Source organism: Leptonychotes weddellii, chromosome 5, assembly GCF_054177405.1.
Source record: "Leptonychotes weddellii isolate Sample4059 chromosome 5, ASM5417740v2, whole genome shotgun sequence".
NCBI classification, from domain to species: domain Eukaryota; kingdom Metazoa; phylum Chordata; class Mammalia; order Carnivora; family Phocidae; genus Leptonychotes; species Leptonychotes weddellii.
In genome coordinates, this window is record NC_138373.1 from 92,272,740 (window position 1) to 92,286,549 (window position 13,810).

Below are 13,810 nucleotides of genomic sequence, written 5' to 3' on the forward strand. Positions count from 1 at the left end.
AAGCCCCCCACGAATTCCATTTGCTACTTATCAGTGTGATCATAACCCAACCAATTCTGGGTGGCATGACAAACATATGTCCAGGCCCCTATACTCCACTCCATGTTATGTGCTATGGTGTTGTGCTTTTTTACAAACCTCATTATCTTTCTGTTTAGGGATCATTCTGTCATTTATAACCATACTTGCAGTCACCTAGCCCCCACACAAGGTTTGTGCTTACGGTTTTTCCTATCCATATGTGTAGCCATAACTCATTTAATAGTTAAATTGCGTAAAACTTTTCATACCAGTGAATTCAGACATAACAAATGAACATGTGGGCAGAGTAAATAATTTCTGAATGAATAAGTGGATTAGAATGGAGTAATGTTGAGTTACTGCTGCTAGGGTGGGGGCAAGTTGACTGCTGCAAATAATCATATAGCAAAGAACATTAAGAGAAGAAAAAAGTAACTAAATATAAAGAACTGCACAGTAAAGTTACCCCTTGAACAACACAGGGGTTAGAGGCGCTAATCCCTGTGCAGTCATAAATCTGGGTATAACTTTTGAATCCCCCAAAACTTAACTACTAATAACCTACTATTGACTGGAAGCTTTACCCGTAACATAGTCAATTAATACATATTTTGTATGTTATATTATCACACACTGCATTCTTATAATAAAGTAAGCTAGAGAAAAGAACATGTTATTAAGAAAATCATAAGGAAGAGAAAATACATTTACAATAGTGTACTGTAAAAAATTTACCTATAGGCAGTGCTCCTAGCAGTCCTGTGAGTGTCTTGTTTCAACAGTGTTTAGACAGAACAGACCCAGGGACGCCCTGCCAGGCTCTGGCCACCCTCTGACTTATTTTCTAGTCACAACCTTCAGAACCATCTTCTCCACCACTCTCTGCTTCAAGGACAAGCCAACGCTGTTTTCTGAGCTGAGCTCCTTATTGCCAATCAATCATGAACTCCCAGATTTGTCAGAATTATTCCACCCAGGTGGAGGCCGCTATCAACTGCCTGGTTAACACAGGTCTGTGGGCCGCTTACACTTACCTCTCTTTGGACTTCTGTTGTGACTGTGATGATGTGGTTCTGGAGGGTGTGGGCCACTTCTTCCTGAGTTGGCTAGGGAGAAACAGGAGGGTATTGAGCATCTTTTGAAGATGTAAAACTAGCATAAAGCTGTGCCCTCTTCAAGAACATGCAGAAGCTGTCCCAAGATGTTTGGGGCTGAACCCTAGATGCCGTGGGAGCCCCCATGGTCCTGAAGAACAGCCTGAAGCAGGCCCTTCTGGAGCTGCAGGCCTCAGGTTCCACCCACATAGGCATCCAGCTCCTCGCTTCCTGCAGAACTGCTTCCTTGGCGACCACCTGACTCATCTCAGCAGGCTGGACCCACCTGTGCAGGCTAGGTGCAGATCTTTTCCAGAGGCTCATCCTCAAGCATGGCTAGGAGCCTGGCAGACTTTGAGGACCCTCGGACCTCCCCCTGGTGCCAGGGCTTCTGCCTGATCCTCTCCTTGTGGCCACTAGGCAGCTTTTTAGCCACCTTGGAGCCCTCTCCCCATGTGGGCCAAGGGGAAACAAAGTTTTTGTAGGAAAAAAAATCTGTGTATAAGTGGACCTGTTCAGTTCAAACCCATGTTGTTCAAGGGTCAACTGTAATGAGGAGATGATGCAGTGAGTTGTGACTCACCCTTATTATAGTCCAAAGAGAGGTAAGTTGACTAGGGTCAACTATAATGAGTAGAAGATACATAATCCCGGTGAGTTCTCATCCTCCATTCACCCTTATTTTGTTGATCTTCTTTGGACTTCCTGATTCAAGGTATTCTTTACTCTGCTGGTGGAAAATAGAGTAAGCTTGGAATACTGGAGTGTAGCCGTTCTTAAAGAGTGACCCAAAAGAGCAGCAGCAACACTTAGAAACTTGTTTGAAATGCAGACACTCTAACCTCAACCCAGACCTAATGAATTGGACTCTGGGGTTGCACCTGCAATCTGTGTTTTAATAATCACCTCTGGGTGATTCTGATGCAGCTGAAGTTTGAGAACCCCTGGTGTAGTGGATGAAGCAGATCTCTCTTTAGGACCGAGATGCTTATTATTATCTCAGCTGCTAGGAATGTAGCTTATCCATGGCTCTAGGAGTTGTCTGTGACTGAAAGGAGCAGCCTCGTCCAAGGGTAGGTCCCTCTCTTATCCAGTGATTTATTGGTAAGCGGGCATGAAGCTCAGCTTTTACTTTAATCTGGGCATCTCTGAAGAGATGCACTTACTTCTGAGCTTTCCATCAGATCAGCTGTGGCCTCTGTTGCACCTGCATCCTGTTGAACTCACCCTTTACTCAATCCTGCTCCCCTCTGATCCTTAACAGACATTATTCCTGAGAGCACTCTTCACATTTCTATCTTATCACCTGTATCCTGAGGAACCTGAAGTTTGGAAAATGAATCCCATGAAAGCTTAGCTTTCATATTGTTGGAGGAGGTCATGGAGAGGATGTGACCTTCAGTTGACTCTTGAGCTGAACCAGGGGAATCAGGGGCTCCTCAACCCCTCCCTGTCCTTGGAATGTATATTCCGCCTACTATTTCCACACGAAGCAGCTTCAACAATGCAGACTTGAGAGAGTAATGTGTTGTTGAGACTGTGTAGATAGTATAATGTGACTGAACCATGTAAAGGCCTTTATATAAACTTTCAAGATTCTGGCAGGCTGGTGTGGTAATCTACTCATCTTATCAGCCTTGTAAGCTCCCTTGCTTATTAAATCTGCCACCTACAAATTTGGGACGGTCTGCCTCTTCCTTGGGTCTCCCCTTATTTTCTGTATGGGGGGGGCAGTTTCAAATTTCACCCAGGGAACTTCTGGAGTTGCAAAATAACATGTGTTCCAAAAGTCCACACACTTGTATGGGAGTGGGAAGGAGTCCACAATTTAAAAAGCAAAACACAAAGATTTGTGAGGAGCAACTGAAGATAGAGGAGTTTCTGTTTCTTTTCCCATGTCAAGATAGGTCACAAAAGATTAAATTGTTAAAAACTAAATTTATAATTTTTTACACCGATTATGAACTAAGATTTCTATCGGCTATTTTTTTTTTGTTACATAAAGTATATTAAAAAGAACCAAACAACCAAACAAAAACAACTCCCTTTCCAATAACTCAGAGCAGAGATGTTTGCAATGGGCAGCAACAGAGGACTCCATTTCATTTGATGTCTGCTGACGTATGTACAATGGTTAAAAGATTCAGAGGTAGAATGATAGTTGAGGAAAACCCTGTTCTTTATAGAACTTTGAGCAATTGTGAACACAGAATACTTTCAGAGTACTTAGACAATGGCAGTTTTTGTACAGAGGTTAGCTTGAGGTGGACTAAAGTGGATTACAAGAATAAAGGCTGTGAAAGTGGTAAATGTCCCTGATCTGATCTAGAAAAGATACTTTTTATGGGTTTCACCAATATTTCAGTGAGGAGAAATTATTTATCAATAGGGCATGTTCTCTACTGTGAATAATAGCTACACTTATTGAGTGCTTACCTTGTGCTAGGCACTGGTCTAGAGTTTAAAGTGTGTATTAACCACTGTTAATGAGGGTTCTCTGAATCAGATGGACTCATCTGCCAGGTGTAGGTACTGCAACGAAGCCCAAATTAAGTAGACGTTTTAAGCGGCTTCTTTACAGTATAGAACCTGAATATGTACGAATTCCTAGTCATTTTTTTTTAAAGATTTATTTATTTATTTATTTATTTGAGAGAGAGAATGAGATAGAGCATGAGAGGGGGGAGGGTCAGAGGGAGAAGCAGACTCCCTGCTGAGCAGAGAGCCCGATGCAGGACTCGATCCCGGGACTCCAGGATCATGACCTGAGCCGAAGGCAGTCGCCTAACCAACTGAGCCACCCAGGCGTCCTGAATTCCTAGTCATTTAAAAAGTTCTATCAATTAGGGGCACCTGGGTGGCTCAGATGGCTAAGCATCTGCCTTCGGCTCAGGTCATGATCCCAGAGTCCTGGGATCCCTCCCTGCATCAGGCTCCCTGCTCAGTTGGGAGTCTGCTTCTCCCTCTCCCTCTACCATTCCCTCCACTTGTGCTCTCTGGCTCTCTCTCTCTGCCAAATAAATAAAATCTTAAAAAAAAATTCTATCAATTAGTTAAATGATCATAAAAATTCTCATAAAAATTCTACAGCAAAGGAGAAAGAATTTAGAACCCAAAGCTTGTGGTGACTTGACATATTTATAAATGTTATTAAATGTAAATTAACTCATGTTAAAAAATAAAAACTTATTATAAATCTATGAATCATTGCTTTTCTAATAACATTCTATAGGATTCATTTTCCAAATTTCAAATACTTATTACTTCTACTTTTGAATTTAAAAAAGATATTGTTTAAAGAAACATATTCTAGCATTTGGCTACTGTTTAAGGACTGACAATCTGTTTTGAATGTTATCTCATCCTTGCGCTTAGAATATGGACATTGAACATCTTATTAATCTTGTTCAGAGAATGGGATGAAAGGGAATGGTAACCCCTAACAAATTTTTGTACTTTATTATCTTTTTGCTAGTTTTTCCTTGCTTTGTTTAGCAGGTTAAACAAGAATTGATAATGTATTATTATTTTAAATAATAAGGTTTTTGTTATTAGGCCTTAGGTCCTTGTCATTTTTATTTATTATTGACATTTTGTTTGTACTTTTGGTGTTCATTTTTATAAACTACTTCAATTTAGGAATCCTAACTATGATGGATTCTAAAATAAGGTATTTTCAGTTACTGCTTCTCTTCTCCCATTTTTAGTAGGTTTTATATAAACCTAAGTCAAACATTCTTTATTAAGACTTTTGGTTCTATGAGACTCCTAGAGAGTCTCCTCTAGTTTCTATAGACTAGCTTCTATTTTTCTTACTTATAAAATAAATTCCCACTGTCTATTGACTATATACTATATAAATCTGACAAATTATAATTGGTAGATATAAATAAATGGTGCAGAGGGACATTAACTCCTTTGCTTTTCTGGCCTGCAAAAGTGTTGTTTTGGCTATAGTTTGCTTGTAAGTTAAACTGTGTTACCCTATTTGAGACAAAAAATGTCTTTATTATTATAATTGGGTGTGCTAGTTGCCCACCAAAATCTGTTCTCCCTTTCTTCCCAGTTTCTTAAGTTCTTGACAATAGAATGTGAACAGAGATGAGGGGACCACGTGTGGGCCATATCCCCTCCCTCACAGACAAGCTGCCATTCAGCCTCTTCTATGCCCATGAAGACATTATCCTAGGGGACCCCCCCGCCACCCTGTGAACCAAGATAGAAGGAACCTGGGTCCTTGAATGACTGTATAAAGCAAAACCACCAGCCTAACTTTTCTAAAATGTGATAGAGAAATGAGTATTTTTTTTCCCTTGCCACTGTATTTTTGGGTCTCCTTGACATAGTTTTAACTTACTATATTTCCAAATTTGGAAATAATACTTCCAAAATATTAGTGATTTTTTTGAACTTAATTTTTTTATTGTTTCTGTAAGACAAATTAGGCATTCTCAAAGTCAGTCTTGCTTCAAGAGCCATAGATGGCCAAATAAGCATATTGGGATAAAATGAATCAATCACCCCACAAATATTCATTACTTTCATGTTATTATTTATCACTGTATTCAATTCTGGGGGCTATAAATGTCTACATGACATCATTCCTGCTTATTTTGATGGGAAATAAATATTTTTCACACATGTTATAAACTTGTTTTATGTATGTTTTAGGTGATCATTTTACTGAAAATGTTATTTGAGCTCACTGTGTGAAGTTACTGCGTGGAATGGTATGGATAAAAATGAAGACTAAAACATGGTCACTTCCCTCAAGGAACCCACAGAAGGGAAAAACAGTACTGAAATATACTTCGTAATTTGCTTTTGATAAATGTTGACCTCTTTGAACTTTGCTACAATCGAGAAAATAGATTTTATCATACCTTTTTGTAGATGATGAAGTGGAGACTTAATAAAGATAATAACTATACTTATTGACTACCTACTAGTAGATCCTGTGCTTCCTTCTTGGGCCAAACTATACTGGAAGTGGGTGCAGTTAGTACAAAGCCTGGATGATTCCATAGGATCTGAGAGAAGCAAGTGTATGTGACACCTGTCTCCTGATGGAGCCTGAGGAAATGGCAAGACCTAGGTGAGAGTTTTACAAAATTTCATGTGTCCTGGTGAGAGGCAAAAATAGTAGAGTGATTCCCAAGCAAGGAAGTTGGGTCCATAGTGGGGCCAGGGTGACAGAAGAGCAGAGGACTGATTTCTATGTGCCAGAGAGAAGTGTGAAAGTGACAGAGGGCATTAGCTTCCTAATTTCCCTTATGCCAGTATGGTGTGGGTAGTTTCATGGTGACTCCCCTGCACCTGAAGTAACAGAGCTCAACCCTAGGGGACCTTTTGGACAGGAGTGAAACCTAAGAAGCTGCAGCCTGATCAGCTGACACCTGAGATCAGAGAAGAATAGGGGTCCATACAAATGCCAGAGTAGCAAGCTGCTCACTCAGATCTAGTATCTTCCTCTCTGAATGCCCTATGAAGCCAAGGCCCCGTCCCATGCCACCAGGGTAAAAGAGATCCCCTCTGGACTGACTAGGAGTAAGTTTCTACCACCATTAAAATAAGCTTACTATTATGAAGACTATATCATTTATGGTCCAAAAAGGGACACTTTTTAAAAAATGTATGTATTTATTTTAAGTAATCTCTACACCCAGTGTGGGACTTGAACTCATGACCCTGAGATCAAGAGTCGCATGCTCTCCTGACTGAACCAGCCAGGCACCCCCAAATATGGACACTTTTGAGGGTGAAAAGGGGAACTCTTGATAATTACACCCAGATTAGCATATGTAAAGTGTGACTGACCAGGGCAAATTGGGAAAATAGTCACTTTCTTCTTACAAAAAGAATTAGGATGAGTTACACAAAAACTAAACAAGTTAGATTTCTCACACACATGAAAATATGGACTAAAATTCATACCCACCACAAAGGCAATGCGTACAGCAGAATCTGCCTCTGCAGATCACTGTAATATGTAAGGAAGATGACTTTTTCCTTCTGCCCACATTCTATATTTTGAAAGTATGGGGCTTCTATACTCTGTTGCACTTTTTGCTAACTCCTCCCTGTGTAAAGAGGAATGATTTATCTCTTGGTAAGATGACAAGGATTTGCCATCATATGTTCATTTTCCTCTGTAAGTGAAAATACAGAGTTAAACATCCCTCTAACAATGTGACCTGCCTTTTCTTGCTGGGTGAAAGCAGTGGAATTTTCTTTCTTTTGCCATTTCTCTGCCTTCAAACTGACACCTACCCGGGTAGGCTCTGTTCCTGTGCAGAGGACACAAGAAATTTGGGGTGGCTAGACTCAGTTTGCAGAAAATGAGTGGGAAGCTTAATTTTGAACACAGCTCCAAGCCATAGGTCTCTATTCCATCTCTACTAGTAAAAAAGCAGGTATTTTAATTTCTATCTGGCATCTGTGTGCATTCCTTAATTTGTTTCAAACTAATTAAGGGAAGAGATTTGTCTAGCCCCTTAGAGACACAACATGGCAACAGTATGCCCTGAATGATTTGGGTTATGACTCAAGTGAGAGATGTTCTACTGGAGACAGTTATTATATGCTCTGCTTGGGATGCAGATGCCTTCCAGAACTTTTATTATTATGCCTGAAGCTATGCTTAAATAGAATTTTAACTTTTGTAAAACATGACACCTTTTAGGAATTGATCCCACTACTTGGTAATAGATTAATGTAATATGGCCTTACATTTCTTAGGGCTTTCAGTTCATTTTTCTGGTTGTAGATACTAAGGGAGAATGTTTCTTACCTCATTCCTGAAAATTTCTTCCAGTTCAGAGAACTCAGTTTAGGGAACTCTTCTAGTTTAGGCAACTCGGTGGCCATGCTGGCCTGTCTCCATCCCTTTTACCCTGCCCCAGAAATACAGAAGTTCCCGCCGAAAAGCGGTTTCGTTATCCGAGGTTTCAATTACCTGTGGTCAACGCGTGTCTGAAAGAAGATGACTCTCCACAGGACGAATCGTCAGAGGGTTAGTAGCAGCCGAACGCTACGTCACAACGCCTGCGTCATTCCCCTCACGTCATCCCGTCACGCAGGCGTTTTATCGTCTTGCATCAGCACAAGGGTGGGTACAGCCCCATGAAACATTTTCAGAGAGCCCGCATTCAGGTAACTTTTATTACAGTATATTGTTATAATTGTTCTATTTTATTACTAGTTATTAGTGTTAACCTCTTATTGCGCCTAATTTATAGATTGAACTTTGTCGTCGGTATGTATTTATAGGGAAAAAAAACCCATAGCATATAGGGTGCCATACTATCCGCAGTTTCAGGCATCCACTGAGGGTCTTGGAACGATCCCCCGTAGATAAAGGGCGACTACTGTAACATGTAAATTTGGGAAGGATCAACTGAGCATGCACAGTTCAGCTTCCTTTCTTTTATAATAAGGCTGTCTTTATGGAGCGGTTTTCTTCAGCTCCTCTGTGCTTTAAGTCTTACCTGCTCTTATCCAGCAATGCCTGTGACTGGATAAGGTAAATCGGCCTAACACTGGGTTCAATTAGCAAGCCAATTTAGCTCTTGTATCAAGCTGTGAAGTGGCCTTTGATATAGTTCTTTATAATCAAAGGATGAGGTTTTGATTGGCTGTTTTACTCCTTTTAGTTCTCTAATGTGTACCAGGCCACCTCAATGTTCTGACAATGGAGTGATGATTTTTTGGGTTATGAATGAGCTAATCTGTGGACATATTTGGGTATTTGCAGAAAGTAAAAATTATTTTGTGGTATTTCTTAGCAACACCCAAGCATCACCAGCAGATAGCTATGCATCATTAAAAAGATCTTTATTATCCCCTGGAGGGATGATAGGGCTGACAGGCTGTTCTGGAAAAGGGAATATTAAAATGCAATTAGAAAATTCAGAAAAAGAAAAGGTGTTAACTCTTGCAATTAAGTCATATTTTCGTCTATGTCTGCTTGGTTTTCTCAGTTTTGCTTTTCTCCTTCACAGCTGAGCTTAGTGACGTTTCAAGCCTCAGTCCACAGGGAGGACCCTGGATATTCTGGATGCTCTGAATTGAATAGCCCCTTTCTTACTCTCCTCTCCTGGTAGGCACTGATACCTCACCTGGCCTTTCCTCAGTAATAAGAGCTACTATTTGGGGGGGGGGGTCTGTTATGTTCTAAGACTTTGAATAAATTATTTAGTTTTATTGTCATGACAATGCTATAAAATAGATTTTATTATCAGCATTTTTAGTGAAGAAGAAATTGATATCCAGAGAAGTTATGTGACCACAAAACAGAAGAACTTGAAATTAAGTCTCTCAAATTCCTACATCACACTTGGATGATATGTAGGAGAAAATAATCAGATGCATATTCATTCTCTGACCTCTGCAGGTATGGGTTATGTGGGGAAACAAAAACTGTTATTAAGTGTTCCCTAATGAACTGGTAGTAGAGTTTGCAATATTGGTCTGAAACTTCTTCAGATGTATAGACCTGGAGTAGCACTTTTGGATCAATAGCATAAATTGTGCTGAGAGACTGTGTCACCATAAATATTGTCTAGAGGAAGGGCTTTGATTTTCTTTTTGCTTAGTTCAGATCCTTTACATTAAATACTACAATATCCATAGTATTTATTACATAACATAGAGAACATAGTGTTGTTAATATTTTAGTAGGGTCACCTAAGGCAGTGGTAGTTGGGTATGAGGAAACACTGATTTAAAAAATCTGAGCTGTCAAAGCAAATTCTCAAAAGTATAGTCACATTTTAGCATTCATGATATGGAAAAAGATAGTGTTCATTGTCAACACAATTACATTTTGTTCCTGAGATGGAATTCTGTAAACATGTTTGCTTGCATGGATCTAAGAAAATACATTTCGCCCTTGAGGAATTTTTACTTTTTCCTGACCATCTCATTATTGTTTTTTCTGTTGTCTTAAGGAGGTCAGTCTTAGAGCTTTGTGTAGAATGATGTTTCCTGCTTTATTGCACTGTACTGTACTTAAAGTATTAGAGTGAACCTGGTATTCTGACCAGCAGGTTGGAGAGTAGAGTGAATCTGCAGAGGGAAGTCAGGCAAGGAGAGCTGGCATAAGTAAACCTGGCAGTTGGGCTCCTGTTGTATTTTATTGTATTAATAATTAATTAATTCTTTTTTTCTGAAACAGCTCTATATCCTGGAGGCATTAGCTCTTGTTAATTAAGCCTCTTATGGTATAAGACAGAGTTGGAAATAAAGGATGTTAGGCAACTACCCCTCATTTGTGACTTTGTCAGAAATATTGGCTTCTAATACCTAGCACAGACTCGGTAGATGAGGTGCTCAAAAATATGTTGGCTAATTGAACATAATAATAATCATAAAAAGACATTAAAAGGAGACATTATTAATGCTTAAAAATATTTTGAATAATGAATATTCCTGTATTCTTATTGAATACATATGGGATTCCACATTTGTGCTAAACCTTTTGCAATATAATTGTGTTTCAAATAGAAATAACTTTCAGCCTAAATTCCTTGCATGTGGTGCTACTGCAAACATTTACCTTGCTTTATAAAGTAAGTGAGTTTCTAAAATTTAAAGAATGTATTAAGCACATACCACAGGGCAGAACTTCAGTCTTCCCTCAAGCTTTGGCAAATACATGATGATGCTTTTATTCTTCCACTAAGTACATGGTGACTCAGGTAAGTTAAATAACTTACCTAAAATCACAGGTTGGTAAGGGTTCACCCTGGATCTTTTTCACAACAAAGCTGTTGCTTTTCCTGCTACACTCTACTGTGTGTAATTGTAGTTTTTTTACATCTAGCCATCTTTCAAATGGCTGGGAAGGCTCAAAAGTAAAGGATTTTTGTAGTAAAATAGTCCTCTTAGGGACTATTTTAGGGAATGCACTTAAAAATAATGTACATTATCCTTTTATCTCTTTTGTAAATTTAATTTTTGTATATTAATTTAGATATATCTATAGCAATATTATCAGTAATATTTTCAAAAAATACATTGCATATACTTTTCATATTCAGTTTTTAATATGGTGCTTTATGCATACTATTTTACTTAATTATAATAATAATCATACATAAAATAGGTATATTACTCTTATTTACAAATGGGAAAATAAAGAACAGTGAGGTTAAATTACTTGTCCAAGGATGTGTAACTGTGGAATTGGAAAACTGTATGATTTTTTTTACCTAAATTTTCTCAAGTCTTATTGGTTCCTAGATCAATTATAGAAATTTCTAGAATAATATAAATATTGCCTAACTAAAACTTAAGTCACAATAATTGCCAAATTTTATTCTAACATTAGGGGGAAGTATCACATGTTTTAGATAGTCTCTTTTTGTCATTAAATATAACACTCTAACAATTTTGATTTTTCCAATAAAGAAATTTAATTTTACATGAAATTCACAGCCTTTTAAACAGATATTGTCAATCATTCTCCAGGTTTCTTCAACCATTACAACTTAAGAATCAAATAGAACAGATAATTTTCTCAGATGACAGAAATATAGGAACATACATAAGATTATCATTGTACTTATTGCTAAACTTGTTGAGGAAAAATGTTTTTACTGGTAAATTCCTACAAGAATATTTACTTCTTTCACCAAACTCTTTACAAATGAGACTTGAGAGGTGGGTGACTAATATTCTGATTTTTTCAGCCTATCAAGGTATTGTTTTGAGGATTGCTTGATGCAGGAATTAAAATTGTTTTTATCCTGGGCGCCTGGGTGGCGTTATGTCTGCATTCGGCTCAGGTCATGATCCCAAGGTCCTGGGATCGAGCCCTGCATTGGGCTCCCTGCTCCGCGGGAAACCTGCTTCTCCCTCTCCCACTCCCCCTGCTGGTGTTTCCTCTCTCGCTGTCTCTCTCTGTCAAATAAATAAATAAAATCTTTAAAAAATAAAATAAAATTGTTGTTATCCTTCAGGCGCATACTAGGTGTAGAGGTGACTTATCTTTTGTTGTCTAGTCTGCTTAGTGAGTGGTGTGGAGTGAGAAAGTTAATGCATTAGCAACACAGGGTTTCAGTATGGATATTACTTGCTTGATTGGCTATGCAGGCTGATACCTTGCTTGAATAGGTGTTGCAGAGACTGTGGTAAAGAGGGGGTGACCCCTCTTGGCTTGGGTAAATAAGCCATCATCCATTAGGATCCAGACACCTAAACACTGTCCTTTGCATACAAAATTTTATGTCTAATTATTTTCCCATATGCTTTGGTATATAATATATTGACCTGTTTTCTGTGTAGGCAGATACCCAGGTTTACAAGTATATACACAGATATACTTGAATATATGAAAGTGAAATAAGCATGGAACCAACATTCAGAATTCCAGAACTACCTCGTTTTTCTTTATAAATATTACTTCTTATTATTTCAAAATATGTTTCAAATTGATGTAGGAAAGAACATTAGTGTTTGAAGCCGATGGCTAAGAAAGAATTCTTGAGACATCTTTGGTGCAAAAAGGTGGTTTTATTAAAACCTGGGGACAGGACCCGTTTTATTAAATCCTGGGGACAGAACCCGTGGACAGAAAGAGCTGCAGCGGGGTCATGAGGAGCAGCCCATTATATACTTTCAAGTTGGGAGGGGGTTAGTGATAGCATAAGTCTTTGAGGAATTTTGGAAGCAAGGTTTCCAGGACTTTGAGGGGGCTAGCTATTGTTGGGGAAAGGTTGTTTATTACTGTCTAATAAAACCTTAGTCATGAGATCCTGAGGATGTATTTTGGTGGGTCATATGTTTGAGGGATGATTGCCAGTACGTATCTTGGGGGGTTTTAGAGATAAAGGAAATTTCTAAAGGAATTTTTATATGTTAAAGTAGACTTACAGGATCCTGGGGGTCGGGCTATGGTTGCCTTTTTTTTTTTTTTTTTTTTAAGATTTCACTTATTTATTTGACAGAGAGAGCAAGCACAAGCAGGGGGAGCAGCTGAGGGAGAGTGAGAAGCAGGCTCCCTGCTGATCAGGGAGTCCAATGTGGGGTTCCATCCCAGGACCCTGAGACCATGACCTGAGCTGAAGGCAGACGCTTAACCGAGTGAGCCACCCAGGCACCCCTAAGGTTGCCTTTTGCCCTTAGCAAAGTAATAACATAAAGGCAATTGAGTCCCTAGAGGCAGTTGAGTCCTATTTCCTTTTTTTTTTTTTTTTAACCCGGAAGTTTTATTTTTTTTATTATTATGTTATGTTAATCACCATACATTACATCATTAGTTTTTGATGTAGTGTTCCATGATTCATTGTTTGCGTATAACATCCAGTGCTCCATGCTGTACGTGCCCTCTTTAATACCCATCACCAGGCTAACGCATACCCCCACCCCTTCCCCTCTAGAACCCTCAGTTTGTTTCTCAGAGTCCATAGTCTCTCATGGTTCGTCTCCCCCTCTGATTTCCCCCCTTCATCCTTCCCTTCTTGCTATCTTCTTCTTCTTTTTTTTTTTTTTTAACATATAATGTATTATTTGTTTCAGAGGTACAGGTCTGTGATTCAACAGTCTTACACAATTCACAGCGCTCACCATAGCACATACCCTCCCCAGTGTCTATCACCCAGCCAACCCATCCCTCCCACCCGCCCCCACTCCAGCAACCCTCAGTTTGTTTCCTGAGATTAAGAATTCCTCATATCAGTGAGGTCATATGATAC

General features: G+C 39.0%; 1 long non-coding RNA gene across 1 annotated transcript; it reads left to right on the forward strand.

Moving 5' to 3' along the window:
• Nucleotides 1–7,706: 7,706 nt before the first annotated feature.
• LOC115942293 (uncharacterized) lies at nucleotides 7,707–9,590 on the forward strand. Its single transcript, XR_004076893.2, has 3 exons — nucleotides 7,707–8,267; nucleotides 9,116–9,213; nucleotides 9,356–9,590. It is a non-coding gene; the product is annotated as an uncharacterized LOC115942293 (long non-coding RNA).
• The last annotated feature ends 4,220 nt before the right edge of the window (nucleotides 9,591–13,810 follow it).